The 23875-nt window shown below is 40.0% G+C and overlaps 1 long non-coding RNA gene across 1 annotated transcript; it reads right to left on the minus strand.

The window, feature by feature from the left end:
• Positions 1-3095: 3095 nt before the first annotated feature.
• Positions 3096-19341, minus strand: LOC307137203. Its single transcript, XR_013817885.1, has 3 exons — positions 19104-19341; positions 18329-18408; positions 3096-4136 (listed from the first exon to the last, which is right to left on the minus strand). It is a non-coding gene; the product is annotated as an uncharacterized lncRNA (long non-coding RNA).
• Between the last annotated feature and the right edge of the window lie 4534 nt (positions 19342-23875).

Consider the following 23875-nt stretch of genomic DNA (forward strand, 5'->3'; position numbering starts at 1 on the left):
GAGTTAACAATTGACTTTAAAATCAATATCGTTACACCCCTTAAATGTATTCTGGGCAGTCCTATTATTAAAAATATGACATCAGTATAAATGATGAACAGTCCTTTAATACAGTGATTATAAGAGAGCAAAACAAACAGACAAAACTGAACAAATGACACTGTTTTGTGTAGTCTGCACTTAAACACTTGGTCAATGTTGAGAACAATGTTTACCCTTACAGAAAAAACACATGGATTTTACATTTTCCCAGTGGTGGAGAGAGTACTGAAAAAGCATACTAAAAGTAAAAGTACTGTTACTTGTCAAAAAATGTAGTGCAAGTAGAGTAAAAGTACCTGTCCTAAATACTACTCAAAGTAGGAGTAAAAAGTAGCCCTTTTAAAAGTACTCAAGAGTAGTGAGTAGTGAGTATTATGCTGTGAATGTTATTCCACTTTATATACCCTGCAAATTAAAAATGTAGCTTACTTTAAATGGATGATTCTCATTAAGATCAAAAAAACCTGAGATCAACAGTATTTCAGAATTCAGTTTTATTTTTGACTACTAGCATTAAAAATACAGCCATGTAATATTAGAGAAAGCAACCAATAATCTGGTAACATTTATGAGAACCATTCTGTAGAGGTTTCCTTGCGGTTAATTAAAAAAGGTTCAAAGTGTTGTACATTAACAATTTTACGTTAAAAAAGCAGAGTTCTTTCTTTTCAAGACGCATCCATTGTACTGCTTTAATTTCATTGGATGTTTTCTCTGTAAAAAGAATACACTTAAGAAATCAGAATCGAGTAACTCACAATTTTCACCACTGATTATTTTTGCTTGCAAAAACATAAACCTGATTTAAATATAAATCTGATGTTTTATGAAAGTTATTTGCTATATACATGGACTACCATTTTAAATCGCCATGTGAGAACACATTACATTAAAATATGCACTTGTAACGAGTGTAAAATCAACATTATTTTCACTCAAAATCTTTTCTTTATTATTAAAAACTCTGATTCTCTTATTTTTAATATATTGTTTGTTTTCATTGTATTGTCTTTTGATTTAATTATGCTGGTATGTATATTTTTTGAGTTTTATATATGTTGTAATGAAGTGTACCGCCCCTTTAAGAAACACTTAACTTTGGGCGCATTTGTTCGTTTGCTCAGTTGATGCTAAACTACGCTGAGTCTTGCTCTCCAGGATACCCGTCTCTGAGATCCGGCCTGAGGAGGACACTGCCAGTCCGCAGGACCTTCGTCTGGAGGCTCTGTTCTCAAACAGACAGGGGTGGCCAAGCCGAAGTGTCCCATTGAAGCGGCACCAGGTCAGGCCTCCCTGGTGGCATCCGGTGAAGTTTCCCGAATAGTGACTGGGACACAAATTAAGGAACACAAATTAAGATATTTTTGTTGAAATCCGATGGCTCAGAAAGGCCTCCATTGGTAGTCAACAAAAAATCAAAATAGCGACTTTATTCAACAAGGTTTTGTCCTCCGCCTGGGCCTTTGACGTGAACGCACGAAGCTCCACGACACATGCTGATAGCAATATGTGGTTCAGCATGTCAACCAATAATAACCAAACAAATCAATAAATTGCATCACTTTTTCTGAGGTTTTCTTTGGAGGCGGAAGGAGGAGGAGGAGTTGCTGAAAGAATTTGTCAAAGGGATGATGCAGATTTGCTTTGGGGGCTCGAGCCCCTGCCCTTTTTCAAAATGAATCAAAAGTGCCCCTCTCAGACAAATATCAATGATAATATCGTGGTCAATAAAACGAAATAAATGTGATTATTATAACATGACAAAGACAATGTATACAATAGTAACGAACGGCTCAAAAGTCGGATAATTTCTGTTGAGGCGTTGCCATAACGCGTTGCTATGGGTTGCGTGCGTTTTGATTGACAGCTGATTTTCCTCTGTTCGGAAACGGCTCTCGAGACAAATATGGTCCTTTCAGAGAGTGTGTGGCCTTACAGAAAAAAGCAAACCAATATTTTTTTTTCATCCATAATCAGAGCTAATGTGTTGATTTAATTACAAATCTATATATTATATATTTTAAAGTATTACACAATTCACCAATGCCCGTTTGTCATGTATATAGGCTACACCAACCAATCGTGATCTGGCAAAGCAAGTTCAAATTCCATTGGGCATGTGAAGTGGAGCGGTAATTTTCTGTTCTTATTCATAAATCGGTTGAAAATTACATGGACAGACGAACTAACGTTTGTGGAACGATTTCCTGCGGTTTGTCTCATTTTATAAATTGCATCACTGACAAAATGGATTTTAACAAACAAATCCCTGCACAAAACCATGCAGCAGCAGCAAAAGTCGCATTAATGGTAAGTGTTAAATTCACTTGTATTTATGTATATTGATGCACCGTTTACTATTTCATGAAACTATCAAAGTTAACAAAAACCAAGTGCCACCGGCACCTACAGGACTTTTATGTGAAGTGTAGGCTGGAGAAATGGTTGCGTGAAAGGATTTTATTATATTACCATTTTTGAATATTATGCAGCATTATGAAAGTCTCTTATGTTCATCAAGCCTGCATTTATTTGATAAAAAAACAGCAATATTGTGAAATATTATTAAAATAATGGTTTTCTATTTTAAAATATAATTTATGCCTGTGATCACAGCTGGATTTTCAGCATCATTACTCCACTCTTCAGTGTCACATGATCATTCAGAAATCATTCTAATATGAGGATTTAATGTCAATGATGGAAACTGTGATACTATTTCAAGATTCTTTGATTAATATATATTTATATATATATTTACATATTGCCCCTTTTTTACATTTGAGCCTCTGCCTCTGAAGAACTCTCTGCACGGCCCTGGTCCAGAATATCAGTTAATCACATCTGTCAGATTTTACCAAGACTGACCAGTTTGTGAAAGAGATCGTAAACCCGGCCGGTGCGAGACTCTAAATGTTATCGGAATCTTGATTACTGAGTACAACACAATATAAACGATTTAAATTGAAAGATAAAATATGAATCTAAAGTTAATGATTAACAAAATCATTTAAAACATTTTTCATTAATGGAGTCAGATGAAACAAAGAGGTAAATGCATACAAAGAAATGTATTTAAATCCTGTTTTGTTGTGTAAAAGGAAAGACAGTGACACGCAGATACACCTTCCCTGTGCTATTGGAGACCGGTATTGGACCTGTGGGCTTACAGACTGTTAATTAAAAAAGGTGCGCATGACCTAAGCCACTCAACGTTTTGTTTCTTTATTCTTGTAACAAATTCTACATGCAATGCAAGTATAGATATAATGAACGCCATTAATAATAAAAACACATAAATTCCATCTTTTGATTGATCAGAATATCAAACTATTTACATGAAAGTGATCTGAACAAGAACTTTGATCACTTAGGAAACTTTGGGCAACACTTTTTCTCATGAGTCAGTAGACTAGAGGAGCAGCTGAAACTCTTCCCACATGAAGAGCACTGGTGCGGGTTCTCTCCAGTGTGAACTCTCTCATGAGCTTTCAATGATCCTGACTGAGAGAAACTCTTCCCACAGTGTGAGCACTTGTACGGTTTCTCTCCAGTGTGAACTCTCTGGTGTTTTTTTAAGTGGCCTGATGTACTGAAGATCTTCTCACAGTCAAAGCACATATAAGGTCTCACACCAGTATGAATGCGCTCATGCACTTTTAAAGTCTTCAGTTGTGAAAAACTCTTTCCACAAAAAGAACAAACGTGAGGCTTTACATCAGTATGAACTTTAAGATGTTTTCTTAAATCTGATGCCACAACAAACGTTTTCTCACACTGATCACAGCTGAATGATCTCACTCCAGAGTGACGGGGCAGATGATCATCGAGAGAGCTTTTCTGACTGAAACTCTTTCCACACTGAGAGCATGTGAACGGTTTCTCTCCAGTGTGAATCCTCATGTGCACATTTAGGTTTTCTTTACGTCTGAAACTCGTTCCACACTGAGAGCAGGTGAAAGATCCTTCGACTCCAGATTTTCCAGCTTGTTTCTGTGTGAAATTCTCTTCAATCTTTGAAGCGACTGTGTTTCCATCTTCATTTGTGAGATGATGAGGTTTCTGCTGTTTGTCTTCATTCACTTCCACAGGGTCTAAAATCAATATATTCAATAAAAGAGGAGCAAATGAGAAACAAAAAGAAATATGGTTCAATTTCAATTTAGCACAAATCCAGTTTACTACTGAGTCTGATAAACTCAGCAAAAAAGAAACATCCCCTTTTCAGGATACTGTATTTAAAAGATAATTTTGATCATGTTTGGAAGTTTTTATGTTACATCACTGCTGAGAAACCCTCAGAAAAAGTGATGCAATTTATTGATTTGTTTGGTTATTATTGATTGACATGCTGACTAGTATAAAGTCTTTATCAAGTTTGGACTTTGCAAAATCATGTTAACTACATCTGAGCCAAATTCTGGGTTGATATCTCACAGCAATCAAAAGTTATGGTATTTGGAACCAAGGTAGCCTTTTTCCAAAAGTCCAAAAACCTCTATAAACGAGATCTGAGTGTTTTACTGAACATAAGAACTACTTACATGTGTAAACGCCAACATTTTTTATTTATAAAATAATTACATAAAATAAGTAACAAGTGATAAGATCCTGGTCGATGAGTGATGATTCTTCAGCACATTTTCAGCGTGTTCTCCTATTCTACGGTGCACGGTAAATCAAGACCTGTCAGGGAGATCAGCCCAATCCAAGAGCGTCCAGCGTTAAGAGAGTGTCCGATTGCTCTCTACACATCGTCCCTGCCCACTTTACATTTGACCATTTTAATAGGATAGACAGTTGAATAGGAACCCAACCTCATTATATTTAATAAATATATTTGCTTCTTCTTAGCCTAAGTGTTCCTGCAAATGAGTATTCTCGTCTCCGGCGTGATGACTCAGATCTTTCGAATATTGCAATTTAATAATTGTTTAATCGATACGTCATCCTCAATAAATACGTCTCCAGCGTGTTGCCTCCGATCTTTTGAATATTCCGATCTAATATGACCCCTGACCTGTAAAGTTGCCAGAACAATAATCATACGCTGTTTGTTAATTGGCCAGAGGAGAACTGCCCCCCCGACTGAGCCTGGTTTCTCCCAAGGTTTATTTTTCTCCATTATGCCCCTGATGGAGTTTTGGTTTCCTTGCCACTGTCGCCTTTGGCTTGGCTTGCTCAGTTGGGGACACTACATTTTCAACTAAATATCCAAATAAATCTAATTAGTAAACTAAATTAACCATATAAACTAAATTACTGATCTGCCCGCATTGTCACTGTATGATAGTTGAAATGAGCTGATGACATCACCGTTTTCTCCGGAGCAGCTATACGGCCGAATCAAATTCTGTTGCATTATTTTCCTGTTTAACACTGTGAAGCTGCTCTGAAACAATCTGCATTGTAAAAAGCGCTATATAAATAAAGTCGACTTGACTAGACTAGAGCACAACTGCATGAGCTTAAATGCCTGTGCTTGCATTCTGGGTTAAAGGGATAGTTCACCCAAAAATGAAAATTAGCCCATGATTTACTCACCCTCAAGTCATCCTATGTGTATACGACTTTCTTCTTTCAGACCAATAAAATCTGAGTAAAATTAAAAAAATCTTTTGATAGGCAAAGGTACTTTCAACACTTTTTCCATAAATTGAATACGTAAGGGATCGGCTGAAACTTATTTAAAAGGGAGAAAAAACAGACCTGCAAACTCCTCAGAGTAAAAAAGGTGACAGTGTCGCGGGGTGGGGGGTGGGGGGTGGGGGGGGTGGGTTTAATATGCAAATGACACATTTCTGAGCGTGACTTAAAGAGAATGACACATTTAATATTTAAAAAATTATTTTATTTACAACACGGAAACGCCTGGAACTCAAGGAACTGTTGTGACGCATGACAAAAAATAAAAGACTGACACTAGGGGTGTAACTGTACACAAAACTGACGGTTCGGTACCTCGGTTTTGAAATCACGGTTCGGCACGAGTTCGGTACAGCAGTTTTACAAAAGTACTAAATTTAACAGTGGTTTACTGAAGAAGAATAAAAGTGTCTGTCCTTGAATGAATTTAATTATATCTAAAAGTTTATTGAAGATATTTCTGTGAACTATATAGGGAGCCCTTACTTGCACATTAATATTAAAGGTTAACAAAATAGAGCCCAAACTATTAGCAACAAAATAGAGCCCAAACTATTAGCTTAAATTCAGTTGCAATTTATTTTTAGGTATAATAATCAACACTCAAATAACACATTGTATGCAAACATGTAAACTTCACATAAGGCAGTTTTTGCATTAACTTCTAAATCTAATTATAAAATAGTTTTTTCTCCAATTCGTTGTTGAAATATAATAATTTATACACAGTGTCTGTCATTTTCATGACAGGTTTATTTAACATGCATGAAATAATCAAGACATCACTAACAGGTTAAGTAGAATATAATGAATATATAGGCTAATATAGAGCATAGTGAAAGAGTTCATCTCTCTAATGAATACAATTCTGTGGACATTGAATGACTGCCTGAGGTAAATGTGATGCTAAAGTTACATGACATTGTTTAGTTTACAAGCAGTTAAATTGACGTCTTTCCGCCGTTGAAACACTGATTTAGCGATTACACCACATATTTACATGACAGTAAGTTCCCTTTCGAGAGTACTCTCGTATTGCGTTTAGCTAAATGCTAGGGGAATTTCCTTTCCTCGAGATTTTGAAGCACATTTTTATCCTAAAAATACCATGTAAAACGCAGTGCAACTGCACAGCTGTCAGCAGGAAGCAGCTGCGTGCTGATTGGCTGTGCCGCTGCAACTGCAGGAACCTATGGCGAGCCCGCTAGGCGGGAAGGACCAATCAGGTCCCTCTAATATTCCCGCCACAAGGGGCAGCAGAATTTGCATAGCCAAGGGTATAAAAGACCCTGTCTCGCCACGTTCGTCAGATTATTTCTTCTTCAGCGACTCACCTCGCTGAGCTCTGGATCGAAGCCTGCCGTCGACACGCACCCAGCAGAACTCCCTGCAGCCTTGAGGACGTCGGACTCTCCGCCTTCAGCCTGCCTTCCAGCTGCGCCATCCGGCACATTTCCTTTAATACCAATCTGTGTGTTTGCCGTTGCTACACACTCACGAAAAGAGCCGAGACGTTGTTTCAAATGTCTCGTTCCTCCTGCGCCTCGTGTAGAGGTTTTCTCCCGGACGAGGATCGGCACATCAGCTGCGTCTCATGTCTCGGACGAGACCACGCGCAGGCCGCACTCAACCAGGGCGGCTGCCCGGAGTGCGACGAACTGGCGCTGCAGACCCTTCGGGCTCGGCTCGCCAGTTTTGATCCGAATCCCGTCCCTTGCTCTCAGCCTCTCGAGCTGCGTAAGAAGAAACGCTGCGACCAGAGGCCCCCGGAGCGCTCTGACAAACACACGCCGGCCATTTCCCTCGTCTGGCGGCTGCTACTGTTTCCTTCGGCGGACCAGAAGAGGAGGAGGATGACAGCCTTTCGCTTGCTGCATCTGAAAGCGGGTGGTCGGACACCGTCTCGGAGCACGACACTTCGACGCGGACTGCCATGGGCGGCAAAACCTCAGTGGACGCTGAGCTTATGCGCCTGCTCACTAAGGCCGTGGACGACCTCGGCATTGACTGGTCTCAGCCCCAGGAGCCCACGAGAAGCAAACTGGACGAGTGGTTTTTCGAGAACCGCCGCCACCCGGCCACTAAAAAACCTACTCCCTTCTTCCCAGAAGTCCACGAGGAACTATCCAAGTCGTCGAAGGCGCCATTTTCATCTTGCGCCAAATCCTCTTTTTCTCCCGTGCTCTTGGTGGTTGGTGGTGCTCAGGAAAAGGGATATCACGCTCTTCCTCCCCTCGAGGAAGCCGTTGCTGCACACCTTTGCCCGCCCTCCGCCAGGGGATGGCAGTCAAAGGCTGTACACCCATCTAAGGCCTGCCGCACTACTTCCAGCCTCGCCGGTCGAGTATACGCCTCCGCCGGCCAAGCGGCCTCAGCGCTACACTCTATGGCGGTGCTTCAGGTCTTCCAGCCCAAACTCCTCCGTTCCCTGGATGAGTCTGTCCCTGATACCGAGGCTCTGAGGGACCTGCGCGCGACCAAGGCCAACGCTCAGGCGATCGGCAGATGTATGGCCAACTTGACGGTGTTGGAGCGCCATTTGTGGCTCAACCTAACCGAGATGAAAGACTCGGACAAGACCGCTTTCCTGGACGCACCCATGTCGCCTTCAGGATTATTCGGTCCCTCTGTGGTTGAGTTCACAGAACGCTTCACCGAGGCACAAAAGGCCTCAGAGGCAATACGACATTTCCTGCCTAAGCGTTCCAGCTCCTCCGCTAGCCGTCACGCTAAGACTGGACCAGTCCGGCCCACCAAGGTGGCGCCACCAGCTCACCAGCCTCGCACGGCTTCTAAGCCTGGACAGCGTTCCCGCTCTACGAGCCGCAGCAGACCGCCGGAGCGTTGAGGTCCCGACCCAGCAATGTGTCGAAACCCGAGCCGCCGAAGCCATCCTAGCCAGAGGCACAAAGAGAAGGTGGATAATACCACCTCGCTCTCTTCCAAAACGTTCCCCAGCTCCCTTCAATCAGGTGGCTGGGCACATTACATACACAGCCAACGAGCCCGCAAACAAACGCGCTCGCCTGTACACAAACACCAATATTCTATGTCCCCCAGCCCCCTGCACTCAGGCGGCGGGAAACAATTCTCTCGCAATCAGAGAGCCCGTGAACAAATGCGCTCCGATGAGTGCCACTTTAACACAACATTATTGGGCCACCGAGTCCCTGTTACTCAGCGACAGGACCCACAAATGAATTCAGCCCCTGGCTTCGAAGGCCGAGGCCTGGCAGGCCATTCCCGGCATTTCAAAATGGGTAATGAACATAATAGAACAAGGTTACTCGCTACAGTTTGCTCGCAGATCACCGCGCTTTCGCGCCGTGGAAGAGACAACGGTGAGAAGCGACACAAGTCATGTGCTTCGAACCGAAATATCAAAACTGTTAATGAAAGGGGCGGTGGAAGCCGTACACCCCTCACAGAGCGAGTCAGGCTTTTACAGTCGTTACTTCCTTGTACCAAAAAAAGGACTCAGTGGTCTCAGGCCCATTCTAGATCTCAGACAATCTGAACAAGGCCCTTAAGAAGCGCCCGTTCAAAATGTTGTAAATGAAACAAATCCTTGCGCACATTCACCCAGGAGATTGGTTTTTCACCGTAGATCTAGAGGATGCCTATTTCGACATACAAATAGCTAGGACTGTAGCGATACACTAATCTCACGATACGATACGATACGATACACGATATTTAGCTCACGATATGATATATATCACGATATTCAGCCAACGATACGATTCGATTCGATATAATTCGATACACTTACATCATTTTCTGAAAGATTTAAAGGGGACAGAGTGATTTTTGTGACATCTTGTGAGTGTTTCATTTACTTGGATTGAATTAACTGAACTGAAAACTAAAATCATCAATTACACAATATATGTCTCTGACGGGACAGAGAGTCTACAGCTTGCAAATGCTGGACAAAATGAATCAAAGATGTGTTGAGAAAATTAGTTCCATTTATAGAAACAGTGCAAACTGTAGCTTACAAGCCTTTGAAAAGCAAATAAAGTGCAGTATTGCAATTAACAATGGAGTTTTAAAAATTGCAGCAAGTGGCCTGTTCTGAACAGTTTCTTTGACAGCTTTTTTAGCTTGACACTGACATTTGGTAGTATTTCCAGAGTATTTCACGTTTGTGTCACACAGCTTGCAAACCAACCGCGATGCTTTGTCTAAGTCAAGGGTCTCCAACCTTTTTTCATTTGAGAGCTACTTTTTAAAAAAGAAAGTCAAAGAGAGCTACTCATGTTATATAATACTTAAAACTCTTAAATAATGCATCATAATTCTCATATTAACAACTATCCAAACTGTTTTACACCTGAAAGAGTATAGTAGTAGTTCCAGTAGTCGGTACAATACCACTATTTTTTTTTTAAATAAATGTTTTATTATATATGATGATAATCATAAGTAAATAATACATAAACATGTAAAGGCTGTATGCTGTTTAAAAGTAAACATTGTTTATAAATGAAAGATCAAGTGAAAAATAAGCAACCATTAATAATTATATAATTAGTATTATTTATTTCATAATTATTATTATTAGTAGAGACGTATTGATGATTATTATTATTATATAGAGACGTAGCTAAATTTACTGTAGGCTACAATCTGAAGTCAATCTCTTCACGTTAAACCGAACTTTTATTTTGACGGGTTGCCGTGATTACCAGTGTCTGTGTTCATGATGATATGACAGTGGGTGCGCGTCTCAGTCATTCAGCTCCCTAGTTCAGTCAGGGATCAGATCAGGGATCAGCCCATTGACTCATGTCCTGATCAGTGCCCTGACTACTGAACCAGGAGCAGAATGAGACGCAGCCAGTTTTCTCAAATGAAACGGTAAATTCTCATTAAGTGACGGTTTATGCGTTCGTGTCGGCAGAGACTACAAGAGCGAGTGCGCGCGCGGCGCTCGTCATCCACACAGACGCAGAACATGCAGGAGTAATATTTAAATAGTATTTTGCAGTTTATTATTTACAGACACTAGTATATATTCGGCTTCAGTCTGGAGCCCTGCGCTTAAATGAACACGGAAGCGACTGAAACGCAGCTGCTATGGTGAGCTATTTTTAGAACAGACCCGCGGGCAACTCCTGTGGTCCTTGCGGGCGACTCGTGTTGTTGACCCCTGAGTCTAAGTCGTCGCTTTCCTTCTTCTTTTTAAACCCAAAGTGCTCCCACACATCTGCTTTTAAGCATGAAGGCGCTGGATTTATATTCGCCGGCATTTTTTTGAATCTCCTCGCTCTGACTCCGTAAACAAGAAGAGGTAGACGTCGGCGTTTTAAGTTAGTAGTACGGGTAACTTGCTCTACAGCGATACTAGCGGCTGGCTGACCAAATCCCTCTTCCTGCAACGCAAATGGGGGTAAACACGGGGATTTGAATGGGACTTATGTATCGATACTCGCGGCTTAAAAATCGATAATTTCTTGGGAGAAAAAATATCGATTTATATCGCAGAATCGATAAAATTGCCCAGCCCTACAAATAGCCCCTCATCACAGGCCATTCTTGAGATTCGCCTTCGAGGGGAAAGTTTATCAATACAGGGTGGTACCCTTTGGTCTATCTCTGGCTCCCCGCACGTTTACGAAGTGCATGGAAGCGGCGCTAAACCCGCTGAGGCTTCGGGGAATGAGAATTCTCAACTATCTCGACGACTGGCTCATAATAGCTCAGTCAGAGATACAGTTATTGAACCACAGATCTTGGCTTCTTAACCATTTGAAATGCTTGGGACTCAGAATCAATGTGGCAAAGAGCTCATTGTCTCCCACACAGAACGTTTCGTTTCTGGGAATAGTGATAGACTCACTGCAGATGAACGCGTGACTGACGTCAAAGCGTGCGCTCTCTGTTCAGAACCGAGCGGTTTCCCTCAGGTCCGGTGCATACACTCCTCTCAAACACTTTCAGAAGATGTTGGGTCTCATGGCCTTGGCGGCTCCAGTTCTCAGACTAGGTCTGTTACACATGCGCCCCCTACAGCGCTGGCTGAATCGCCGCGTTCCAGCTCACGCATGGCTCTCGGGCCAATTAAAAATCAAGGTAGACCACAGCTGTGTGTTGGCTCTGGCTCCTTTGAAAAATTCTGTCTGGTATCAGACGGGCGTGAGTTTGGGCACTGTTACGAAGTGGAAAGTTATCGCGACAGATGCATCCAACCAAGGTTGGGGAGCCCTTCATGAGGGCAGCCCAGTCTCCGGTCTCTGGTCAGACTCGAAAAAAAAGCCTTCACATAAACTGTCTAGAGATAAAAGCGGTCACACTATCGCTAAGAGCTTTCCTTCCGTACATAAAGCACCACCATGTCCTGATCCGAATGGACAGCAGGTCAGTGGTAGCCTATATAAATCGCCAGGGCGGTCTAAGATCTTTTGGTCTACACACAAGGGCGGAAAAAGTCCTAATATGGACAGAGCGCAACCTGAGCTCTCTGAGAGCGACTCATGTGCCAGGCATTCTGAATTTGGGTCCGGACATGCTGTCCAGGGGCAAAGTGTCCCCTGCGCAGTGGTCTCTTCACCCACAAACGATTGAGACAATTTGGGGCATGTTTGGAGAGGCAAAAGTGGATCTTTTCGCCTCGCAAGACAATGCTCAATGACTAATATATTTCTCCAAGCACAAGGATGTGTTGGCCCACGAATGGCCCAACCTTCCTCTTTATGCTTTTCCCCCAATCTCAATGTTACCTCAGGTCATAGAGAGGATCAGGGAGAGCAAATGTGCTGTGCTTTTAATAGCCCCGCTTTGGAGAAATTAACCATGGTTCTCACTGCTAAGTCGGATGTCAGATACAGCCCTGTGGCCAATTCCGCTGAGGAGAAACCTCCTCATGCAGGCGAAACGGCAGATCTGGCATCCCCGTCCCAATCTATGGGCGCTTAATGTCTGGCCCATCAACGGGTACATGAGAACCTCTCTGAAAATGTATTAAACACTATTTCTGAAGCTAGAGCCCCCGCGACCAGGCGGCTCTATTCAGGCAAATGGTCAGTCTTTTCGGACTGGTGTAAAGCACGAAGCCTGACCCCACATTATTGTGAAGTGTCAGAAGTGCTCACTTTTTTACAAGAGCTACTGGACGCGGGTCGTTCCCCCTCCACGCTGAAAGTTTATGTGGCTGCTATAGCAGCATATCACATTCAAGTGAACGGACTGTCACTAGGAAAGAGCGATCTCATTGTTCGCTTCCTTAAAGTGGCTAGAAGGCTTCACCCACCTCACCCCCCTTCAGTCCCTATATGGGACCTGTCCACGGTCCTGGATGCTATGAAAGGCTCAACATTCGAGCCTCTGCATTCGGTGAGCTTAAAGCCCCTATCACTAAAGACCGCTTTTCTGCTAGCGATCGCATCAGTTAAGCGAGTGGGTGATCTGCATGCGCTCTCAGTGAGCGCCTCTTGTCTGGAATTTGGGCCAAACGACTCTAAAGTCGTCCTCAAACCAAGACATGGATATGTACCTAAGGTGCTTTCAACTTCATTCAGAGCACAGGTCATTTCACTTTCAGCACTCTCATCATCGTTAGATGAGGAAGATGCTAATTTGCTCTGTCCTGTCAGAGCGCTGAGAATATACATAGAGCGTTCCGCTGCTTTCAGGCAAACTGAACAGCTCTTTGTGTGCTTTGGTGCGCGGTTACAAAGCAGACCTTGTCACGATGGATAGTGGATGCTATCTCGCTGGCTTATGAGTCCAAAGATCTCAGCTGCCCTATAGGCATCAAAGCCCATTCTACTAGAGGCATACTGGTCTACTGGCATTTCTCTGAATGATATCTGTGCGGCGGCAGGCTGGGCCTCCCCGTCCACTTTTATCAGGTTTTATAATTTGGATGTCCCTGCCTTACAGGCTGGGCTTCTCGCTGTGTAATACATATTAACCCCTTAAGGCTCGACAGTCTGGTCTGGGTTAAGTATTTGTATAAGTCATAAGCACATTCCTTATATGACTCAAATTGTCTGGTCATTCAATATTCGTCTATACATATATATATACTACACGTATCTTTGCGTGTTATTCTCATTAAATGAGAGATGGTGGTCCAGTGGGTTAAACCATGGAACTGGTACACAGAAGGTTGCTGGTTCGATACCAGCGGTCACCACCAGTGTGTCCTTGAGCAAGGCACTTTACTCCATGTTGCTCCAGGGGGATTGGCACTGTAAGTCGCTTTGGATAAAAGCGTCTGCCAAATGCATAAAATACTAAAATACTAAAAATACTAAATGGTCTGGCTCATATTGGGGACTTCTATAATATCATATTTACAGGCCCACTTAGGTCGGCCTGGGTATGGTGTCTCCAGGCTTTCAGAGCCGTTAAGCGAGCACAGCGTTTTGCATTAGGTCCCCTAGCGTTTAGCTAAACGCAATACGGGAGTACTCTGGAAAGGGAACGCTTCGGTTACTAACGTAACCTCGGTTCCCTAAGAAGAGGGAACGAGTATTGCGTTTGCTTGCCGTGCTTCGCTTGCTCAGGGAGTCGCTTCAGTCGATTAACCTGACGAACCTGGCGAGACAGGGTCTTTTATACCAGGGTCTTTTATTAGAGGGACCTGATTGGTCCTTCCCGCCTAGCGGGCTCGCCATAGGTTCCTGCAGTTGCAGCGGCACAGCCAATCAGCACGCAGCTGCTTCCTGCTGACAGCTGTGCAGTTGCACTGCGTTTTACATGGTATTTTTAGGATAAAAATGTCCTTCAAAATCTCGAGGAAAGAGAATTCCCCTAGCGTTTAGCTAAACGCAATACTCGTTCCCTCTTCTCAGGGAACCAAGGTTACGTTAGTAACCGAAGCGTTGTAATGTATCCTCAACATACCTTCAGATGGTCATTCATGTTTATTCTTTAGTAAGAGATGATCGATCACCTTCACAGATGATCGCGTTCACGTGCGTGCGCTTGATCAGTGACCAGTCACGCCACATAGAGCGTCAAAACGGCATTTATTTTTGAATTTCGTGATAAAATGAATACTTTATGTTCGTGTGGGAAATCGGATTGAAGTGTGTTCCGTGCTTAAAACAAGCCGACTGTGAACTGTTAAAGATTGCACCCGGAAACCGTCCGGTAACGTTACACACGTTCACCGAACCTATCCCCCCCCCCCCCCCCAAAAAAAAACAAAAACTCTCTGGTTCTACGCGATTCACGTAAATGACCCAATTGCCCAAGAAAACGCAGATTGTCGCCGAAAAGCGACAAGTTTTCAGGTGTGTAAAAAGCATCCCCCTTCGTTTTTTTTTCTTCACAAATCGCACCCTGATAATAATAATGATAAAAGAATTTAATAATTAAAGGATTAAAGGGATTTAAGGGAATAAATAAATAAATATGAATGTTAAAGTTCTAGGTCTAATTGTAGCCTAGTTTTTGAAGTAATCAATTTAAACTATTTTCAAATATATTATTTTAAAAGAGTACACTCTTATTCGTATGTCTAATAGGGCTATGTAGAAAATGCACAAAATTGACTCGTCGTCAAATTCATTTGTTAATTACATCAATCATGATTGCATTTTTTCAATTCAAAATAGCGAAATATCACAAAAAGTTGAGTAGTTTGCGGTCTATTACTGTCGGTAGCTGAACATTTCTATCATAAAACAGTTGTCTGAGACTTGCATCTGATTACATCTTCCACAAACTCTCGTTGCGTGTGAAAGTGACAGTATGACAGTAAGCCCCGCCTTCTTTAATTTGATTGGCCATCTCGATCATTCTGACATTGACGAGCACTGTTAGACAACTGAGGTAGAGCAGCCTAAGAAAATTAATCATCCTTTTAGTCATCCTTAAAACAATCGGCTTTACTCATTCTACACTAAAAGGATAAGACAAATAAAATGAGAAAATATTAATTATATTATTTTTAATTTTTTTATTCATAGCTCAGACAAAATCATTGCCCCCCCCCCCCCCCTTATCTGCCACGCCCATTTCAGGTCTTTGAGTCTCCACTAATAAGATGATCATTTGAATCAGGTGTGTTTGATTAGGGACACATGCAAAATGTGCAGTGTTGGTGTGCCTCCAGGATCGTGGTTGGGAAACACTGGCTTAAGCATTACATAACCAACTGTCACTTGAACTGACATTGACCTCATTTTGTTTTTGACATTAAAAATACACGAAAGAGAGCTCCCAATTCACTTTTTTGTCTGTGTTTTAAAAACATCTATATAGTTTTTATAACTTTGTATTTCTGTTTTAGTTAGTAGGCCATATCAGGTTAAGCCAAAGCTTCAAATAAGTATTTTTTTTAATTTCAGTTAACAAGCTCAAAATACACATTGACTCTTATTTTGAAATGTCTGTGCCTTACTATTGCAGTTGCAGGAGCTCATTCAAGTTCAGGAGATAAAATATGCATTGTTACAACCGTCTAAAACATATTACTATATAAACATCGTAAAGTAAACATTGTCATTATTCATCAGCATTAGTTCATAAACAATATCCTGGCATAAATGTGCTCTATTCATTGATTGTGAGGCGCTCTGGAGCGCTGGATTGGGGATGAGCCTGTAGGCCGTGTGTTTTTATTAAACGATTATTTTGCTTCTCTTTTTTGTTTTCCTTTTTTTTGCCCTTATAGTTCACTGCTAAGGTTTGTACCATAAATATGTTTAACTATTATCTATTAGAGGTGGGATATTTTTTTTCTAAAGAAAAAGTGCATTTCTTGATGATTTTAAAATACTTGAAAGAAAAACAGCTCACTTTCAACAGTTATTGTCCATGGGTCGTAACATTTCTTACAGATTTCTGTTTGTTATAACTGTTACATCAGATAGATAAATTAGCACAGTAGGCCTACATTAGCCTACATTTATTTGAATGTGATTGTGTGTGTGAATTAGCGTCTGTATTAATTATGAAGCTGTGGTGTGTAGTTACTTCAAAGGTAGATAAAAATCTATGCTATAACGGTTGAGTTTCTAAGCTACTTTAGTGATGAATCACAGGACAGTGTTGACAATGAGTTTCTGCTCCTCTCTGCGCGCGATCTTCAAGTGATGTGTGAGCTACTGCCTGCGAGTGTTTGATATTGAGCCCCGCTCTGTTCAGGGACTCATTATTACATTTCTGTTCCTCGAATGTCTGTGAAATTTGTTCTCAGTTGTTGAATCGTTTTATGTTCATACAGATATTTACTAGGGGTGTAACGGTACACGTATTCGTATTGAACCGTTTCGGTATAGGGCTTCCGGTACGGTGCACGTGTGTACCGAACGGTTATGAATGTAATGTTTAACAGTTAACAGTCGGCTTGTTGTAAGCGCGGAACACACTTCAATCCGAGTTCCCACACGAACATATTAAGTATTCAGTCCATATTATCATGAAATTCAAACTATAAATGACGTTTTGATGCTCTTTAATGTGCGTGACTGATCAGTGATCACTAAACACAGTTCAAGTGGCCGCGCGGCGCGCGCGCGTGACCGCGATCATTTGTGAACGGTGCACGCGTCGAACGGTTATGAATGTAATCTTTAACAGTTCACTGTCGGCTTGTTGTAAGCGCGGAACACACTTCAATCCGAGTTCCCACACGAACATATTAAGTATTCAGTCCATTTTATCACGAAATTCAAAAGATAAATGCCGTTTTGACGCTCTATGTGGCGTGACTGGTCACTGATCACAGTTCAAGCGCACGCGCGTGAACGCGATCATCTGTGAAGGCGATCGATCATCTGTTACTAAAGATTCAAGAATAAACATGAATGACGATCTGAAGGTATGCTGAGGATACATTACAATTTACTGTCATGTATATATGTGGTGTAATCGCTAAATCAGTGTTTCAACTGCGGAAAGATGTCAATATAACTGCTTGTGAACTAAACAATGTCATGTAACGTTAGCATCACATTTACCTCAGGCAGTCATTCAGTGTCCACAGAATTTTATTCACTAGAGAAATCAACTCTTTCGCTAAATATATGCTCTATATTAGCCGTTATATTCATTATATTCTACTTAACCTGTTAGTGATGTCTTGATTATTTCATGCATGTTAAATAAACCTGTCATGAAAATGACAGACACTGTATATAAATTATTATATTTCAACAACAATTTGGAGAAAAAAACTATTTTATAATTAGATTTAGAAGTTAATGCAAAAACTGCCTTATGTGAAGTTTACATGTTTGCACACAATGTGTTATTTGAGTGTTGATTATTATACCTAAAAATAAATAGCAACTGAATTTAGGCTAATAGTTTGGGCTCTGTTGTGAACCTTTAATATTAATGTACAAGTAAGGGCTCCCTATATAATTTACAGAAATATCTTAAATAAACTTTTAGATATAATTTAATTCATTCAAGGACACTTTTTTCTCCAGTAAACAACTGTTAAATATAAAAAATAAATAAAAAGCAATTTTGTAAATCTGCTGTACCGAACTCGTACCGAACCGTGACTTCAAAACCGAGGTACGTACCGAACCGTCAGTTTTGTGTACCGTTACACCCCTAATATTTACACATAATTAGAAATTTGCTGGAAAAAAAGCAGTTGAAAGTTTGAGGACATTTTTTTTTTTGCTGAGTTTAGGATCTAGTTTTAGATGTATTGTGATACACCAACCTTGTGATTCTTCCTCAAACTCCAACTTTACTGTCTGTAGTTTCTCCTGGAGTAATTCCTCCTGCTTGATTCTTCTTCTCCTGTGGGAAGATGGGAATATATTGTTATTATTATTAATATAATATTACTCAGGTGCAGATGTTTTACTCTAATAGTAGGGTAACATGGGGGAAGATGCCCCCCTCATGAACAATGTGGATTTACTTTTAAACCGTAATATATTCAGATATAAGTGTATCATGTGCAGGATGATGATGCATCAGCCAATGTGTTATTATAGGAAATAAGAAACGTTTGTTAATAAAGGTGTTATAGCACAAAATGTCTAATTATTAAAGGGTAAGATGGCCCCTGGTGTCAGAAGCACACAAATAAACTTTACAGAATTTATCAATTACTTTTGATATAATTATTGTAATATTTATATATATTTAAAAGCATCATTAATGTAAAATACTAAATCAACTGTTCTATTTAACATATTATTTAAACAATTTAGTTGAATAATTGAATAACTGATGACAGACAAAGCAGAATCCCAGTAAAAGAGTTTCATCTGAAAGGTAAAATTATGTACAGACTTATGCATGTTTATTTAATCCATATTTTAATTTAAGATATGTCATAATATTTACACAGTGAAATCAAATGTAATGAGACTTAATTCTTAATTTCACAATTAATTGAATTTGTAAACGTGATTACAATTACGGGTGCCACAGTTATGTAATCGTTCAATAAAATGTAATCGCAATTACAAAAAAAGTCCACTTACTGTATATTTGTAAGAAATTTAATTCCCTGTGTCTTTGTGTGTCTCAGTCTCTGCTCAGCAATCAGTAAACAGCTTCAGGACCCTGGGAGAGTGCAAGTCAACGAACCACACGAATGAAGTCAATATGGTTTATTCAGAATGCAGCTCTCAGAGATACAGCAAAAAGACAGTGATATTTATACCATTAATCCACGCCCTTACAGTTAGGTGTGTGTGTCCGTTATAAGAACAGAAGAGTAACACCATACATAGAGATAAGTTCAACAGTTGAACGTCCTTGGTAGTAACAAAAAACAGGAACAGACTGGTCGCATAGAAATGATAACAGCTAGGTTTGTGCGTTTCTGTACACACGGCCTGAGAATGGAATGTGCTTGCGCACACACCAAGAGCTGAAAAAACAGGAGACACCTGTTGCCTCTCTCATGCTCAGAAAATGAAGTTTGCAGAAAACGTATACTCAGAATATATACACATATAATCTTTCAATATTATTCTGTGTACTTAAAATAACCTGTAGAAAGAAAAAAAACACTAGTTTTTTTCCCTATTGTTTTTATCTTTAGTAAAACATCATAATACCATGCATTTTTACTTGTATTTATATTTGACTTTTGAGGCTTAATGCTATATAATCGTAATTAATAATTGTACAATTTCAAAGGAAATAATCGACAATTATGATTTTTGTCATAATCGTGCAGCCCTAATTTCACTCAACTAACCTAAAGGTTTGAATGAAAGTGACGATGTCTGAAATGTACATCTAATTCATGGAATACTGAATAATAACTCTAATAACATTAATTATATTGTTTACATTTAAAAATAATAACACTAGTAACAACAGGCCACTTGGCGTCTAGTCTACTATGCTAATTCTGGGTTGCTCATCTTACCCCAAGGGTCTACTTTTATCTTTTTACTTCAAAATAAAAGCTATAACTTTTACTCTACGAATAAAAAGAACATTAATGTGTCCACAAATCCCTCATTCAACTTTGATAATCAACATAATAAATCACTATTTTCCAGAGACACAAAATTAGATCACGTGACTTCAAAACTGTTTCAACTAAATCTCATAAATGGTGAAATTACTAAATTAAAAAATAGTGTAGCCATTCATCAAAAGTGCTGAGATTTTGTGTCAGGACGGGGGTTCATCTTACCCCATGTTACCATAGTTTAGAACCAGTTCTATGATTTTACTAACTTTAATGTTGAGGTGATATGATTAAATGATGCCAAACATCAAACGAGTGTTGTGTTTGTCTACTATAGCTGTTATTTCTTCATGGTATTAAGTGTTTATTTTCTCAATAGTGGTGTTATTATCAGAAATGAGCTCTATATTTCTACATTAGCTATTAAACTATCAGTTCTCACAGCAGTTCAGAGAGAAGCTGAGAGAATATTGATGAGGGTTGATCGCTGTAATCAGACATCGATTAAACGCGTGAATGTGTGCAAATTACAGACAACGGTCGCAAATCAGAGATGAAGATTTAACGAAAAACTCCAGTTCTTGTCGAGCTAGTTCAAAGCATGTAGGATATAAGTTGTCAGATTTAGATTTCTCCTGATAAAAACTGAAATAAATGTACTCACAGTCGGATAAAGAGCACATTTACAGTTATGATGGAGACACGATGAAACTTCACGAGGTGAAAAGCAAATGGCGACATCTAGAGGCAGGGGCGCGGGAAGTGGGGGTGCTGAGGGTGCTGCAGCACCCCCTGGTTTCAAAGGATTGCAATGCACATTTTTGTTCATTTACATTTATTCATTTTTAGGATTTAATCATTTATTTGTAATAAACATTTTAAGTGGCCCATTCAAAAGTATTATTTATTTGTTGAATTATGTTTTTAAAACATAGCCTACATGAGGTCATATTGTGACCGTTGCGGTGTGTGCGTATAGAAAGAGCGGTGATATTTCCTCCAGTGGAGAGAGCGCGCCTTTCTGGAGATTCCGTTGATTTCTGAAGCTCATTCCGCTCAGCACCGCGCGCTCAACCCAGAACTCCCTTTGTGACATTCTTGATCAAATATAGGCCTATCTGAAATAGGGCTGCCCCAGACTAAGGTTTTTTGTTTTGTTTTGTTTTTTTTTGTTTTTTTTCTAGTAGTTGTTCATTTAAGCCGTTGTTCACGCAGCGCGCCGCCTCCATGTCATTGTCTGTTATAGGCTATTTGCTTATTATTTATTAAATCCGGGCAATTTGGTTGATCAAATATTTATTAAAATTAAGATACAATGTATACAAAACGAAATTCAATGTAAGGCTTTCAACAAAACAAAACTTATTGCAGTATTATTTAACTTATTGAAGACCCCCGTCTTCTGATAAAGGCTATGCATCTTATGTGTCCTGTTCACTTTTCAACGTAGCCTACATTTAATAAAAAAAATAACATTATAATATTTAAACTGAAACTAAATACGTGTTTTAATGGCTACAAGCAGTGTTGGGTGTAACTAGTAACTAAGTAATTAGTTACTGTAATTTTCCCTTGAAAAAGTAAAGAAAAGGGATTAGCCTACTCTTATTTTTTCTGTAATTTAATTACAGTTAGGCTACTTCTGAAGTAATTGAACTAAATACTAAATACAATTATATATAATAAAATAATGGAATTAACATCAACATTTAAAGTCTAACTTTAAAATGCATGTTTTTATGTATCCTTCTAACATTTGTAATACTTTGGTCAGAATAATTGATGTAGTTTTATATTATTTATTTTAATGAATTAAAAGAACCGTTTAAAGTCTATCCTTGAATCGCTTAACTAGTCGAGGTTGATATAGATTTGGGAAGTAGCCTAATTAGTAATAAGTAATTAAATACATTTTGGAGAGAGTAATTTGTAGCTACAGTAGGCTAATCAAATTACACTATTGAAGATGTAATTAGTAACTAGTAATTCATAACTTTTTTAGAGTAACTTACCCAACACTGGCTACAAGTAGGCCTATAGTAGGCTATACAGAGAAATGTCATATCGGAGCGGGATTTGAGCGCACGTCATTTTACCGGTGAGCGATTGCTTACATGCTCTGGTGAGGTAGGCAGTTTTTTTGCGTCAATTTGTATTTCCTGTAACCCCCAACCCCCCCCCCCCCCCCCCCCCCCGTCAAAAATCACAGCACCCCCAACCTAAAACATCTTCCCGCGCCCCTGTCTAGAGGAACATCTGTGGCGCTGCAGAACTCCCGCAGCTGAAGTGAGGGGCGGAGCTTATAGAGTCTGGACTGTGATGACGCATTTTAACGGTTATCAGCATTGCAAAGTTTTTTTTATATTTTTCATTTGTGTGAAAATAATGTCATTATGCACATTTATAGCAATAGACTTTGTATGATCTTAAAAAAAATAAAAAATAAAATAGTTAAATACTGCTGTGAGCGTGGGTCCGTGTAACGCTTCACAATTCAATTTTCAGACCATATAGTGCAAATGCAAAAAATAAAATATTGAAACAAACGTCCATTTTTTCCTTTTTCTCGGTTACTTCATCAGTGGATTTTTGCCATTTTCTCTCATTTTTTCAAATTTCCTTTTGCTAAATTATGACTTAAGAAATTATCTTTTGAATAAATTGAAATCTAACCGATTTTATTTTCCTTCTATTTTTTCCCCCAATTTACGTGGACTGTGCCATATAACGTTAGCGGGGGGAGGTCGCGGACTGTTTTACATCGTTTATGTAGGCTATAGCCTGTGTGCACGTTGAGAAGTAACTTATAGTTTAAAAGGCTAACACAGAGGACGCCATAGTTTTTATTGTTAATAACTGTGCTAAATGTCGAATTCAGGTCTGGCCATCGGGAGCAGCGGGCAAAACGGTGGCCTGGCTACTTATTTCGCCCGCTGCTTTGTATTTATAGATACTTATTTGTTATTAGTGCACGCACACACACACACACACACACACACACACACACACACACACACACACACACACACACACACACACACACACACACACACACACACACACACACACTCACTCACGTGCACACATGCACAAACACACACACACACACACACACACACACACCTACTTTATTATATTGATGCATGCCTCGATGTACCCGAATGATTTAAGGACTCGCCATTTGATAATTAACGGCTTGTAATGAACTGAGTTAATGACTGCTAAATTTAAGGGCAAGAGAAGATGTGAGAAGCAGTATATTCAATGAAAAGTTCAATGTTGCCATGGAAACGAAGAATGATGATCACTAAGTGAAAACAATAACATCGACAAAGGAGTTTATTTAGGCCCAAATATTTTGTATGTTTTCATGTAGGCTAGGCTAAGATGTGAATAAAAGCTAACAAAAATTTGCTGAACTTTATAACTTAAAAAAAAATTATAAAGAAAGAAAAAGAGAAAAGACAGTCACAGACATAGGCTACCAATTCAGATAGATTTTAAACATTAATAATAACTTATTCTACTCTACAAGAAGAAAAAGTGAAAAAAGAGAGAGAGCATTTTCTTGTGGTGCCCCCCTGAGCACTTGGTGCCCTATGCGCAGCGCGTGATATGTGTAATGGGAGCGGTGGCACTGTACATTTGTCACACTTCCATGTCTGAAAAGCAGAAGCAAGCTCAGCGTAAAATAGACTCTTCCGCTGCCTGTATCAGTGGCAGTGCCCATAGCACGAAAGTATCGTAATTTATTGATGTAGCCTGCAGTTCATAACAGCCACGGGTAACAGGTGCCGCCACGGACCGCTCATGTTCGCATCAGTG

Source organism: Gobio gobio, assembly GCF_949357685.1.
Source record: "Gobio gobio genome assembly, chromosome: 14".
Taxonomy (NCBI): Eukaryota; Metazoa; Chordata; class Actinopteri; order Cypriniformes; family Gobionidae; genus Gobio; species Gobio gobio.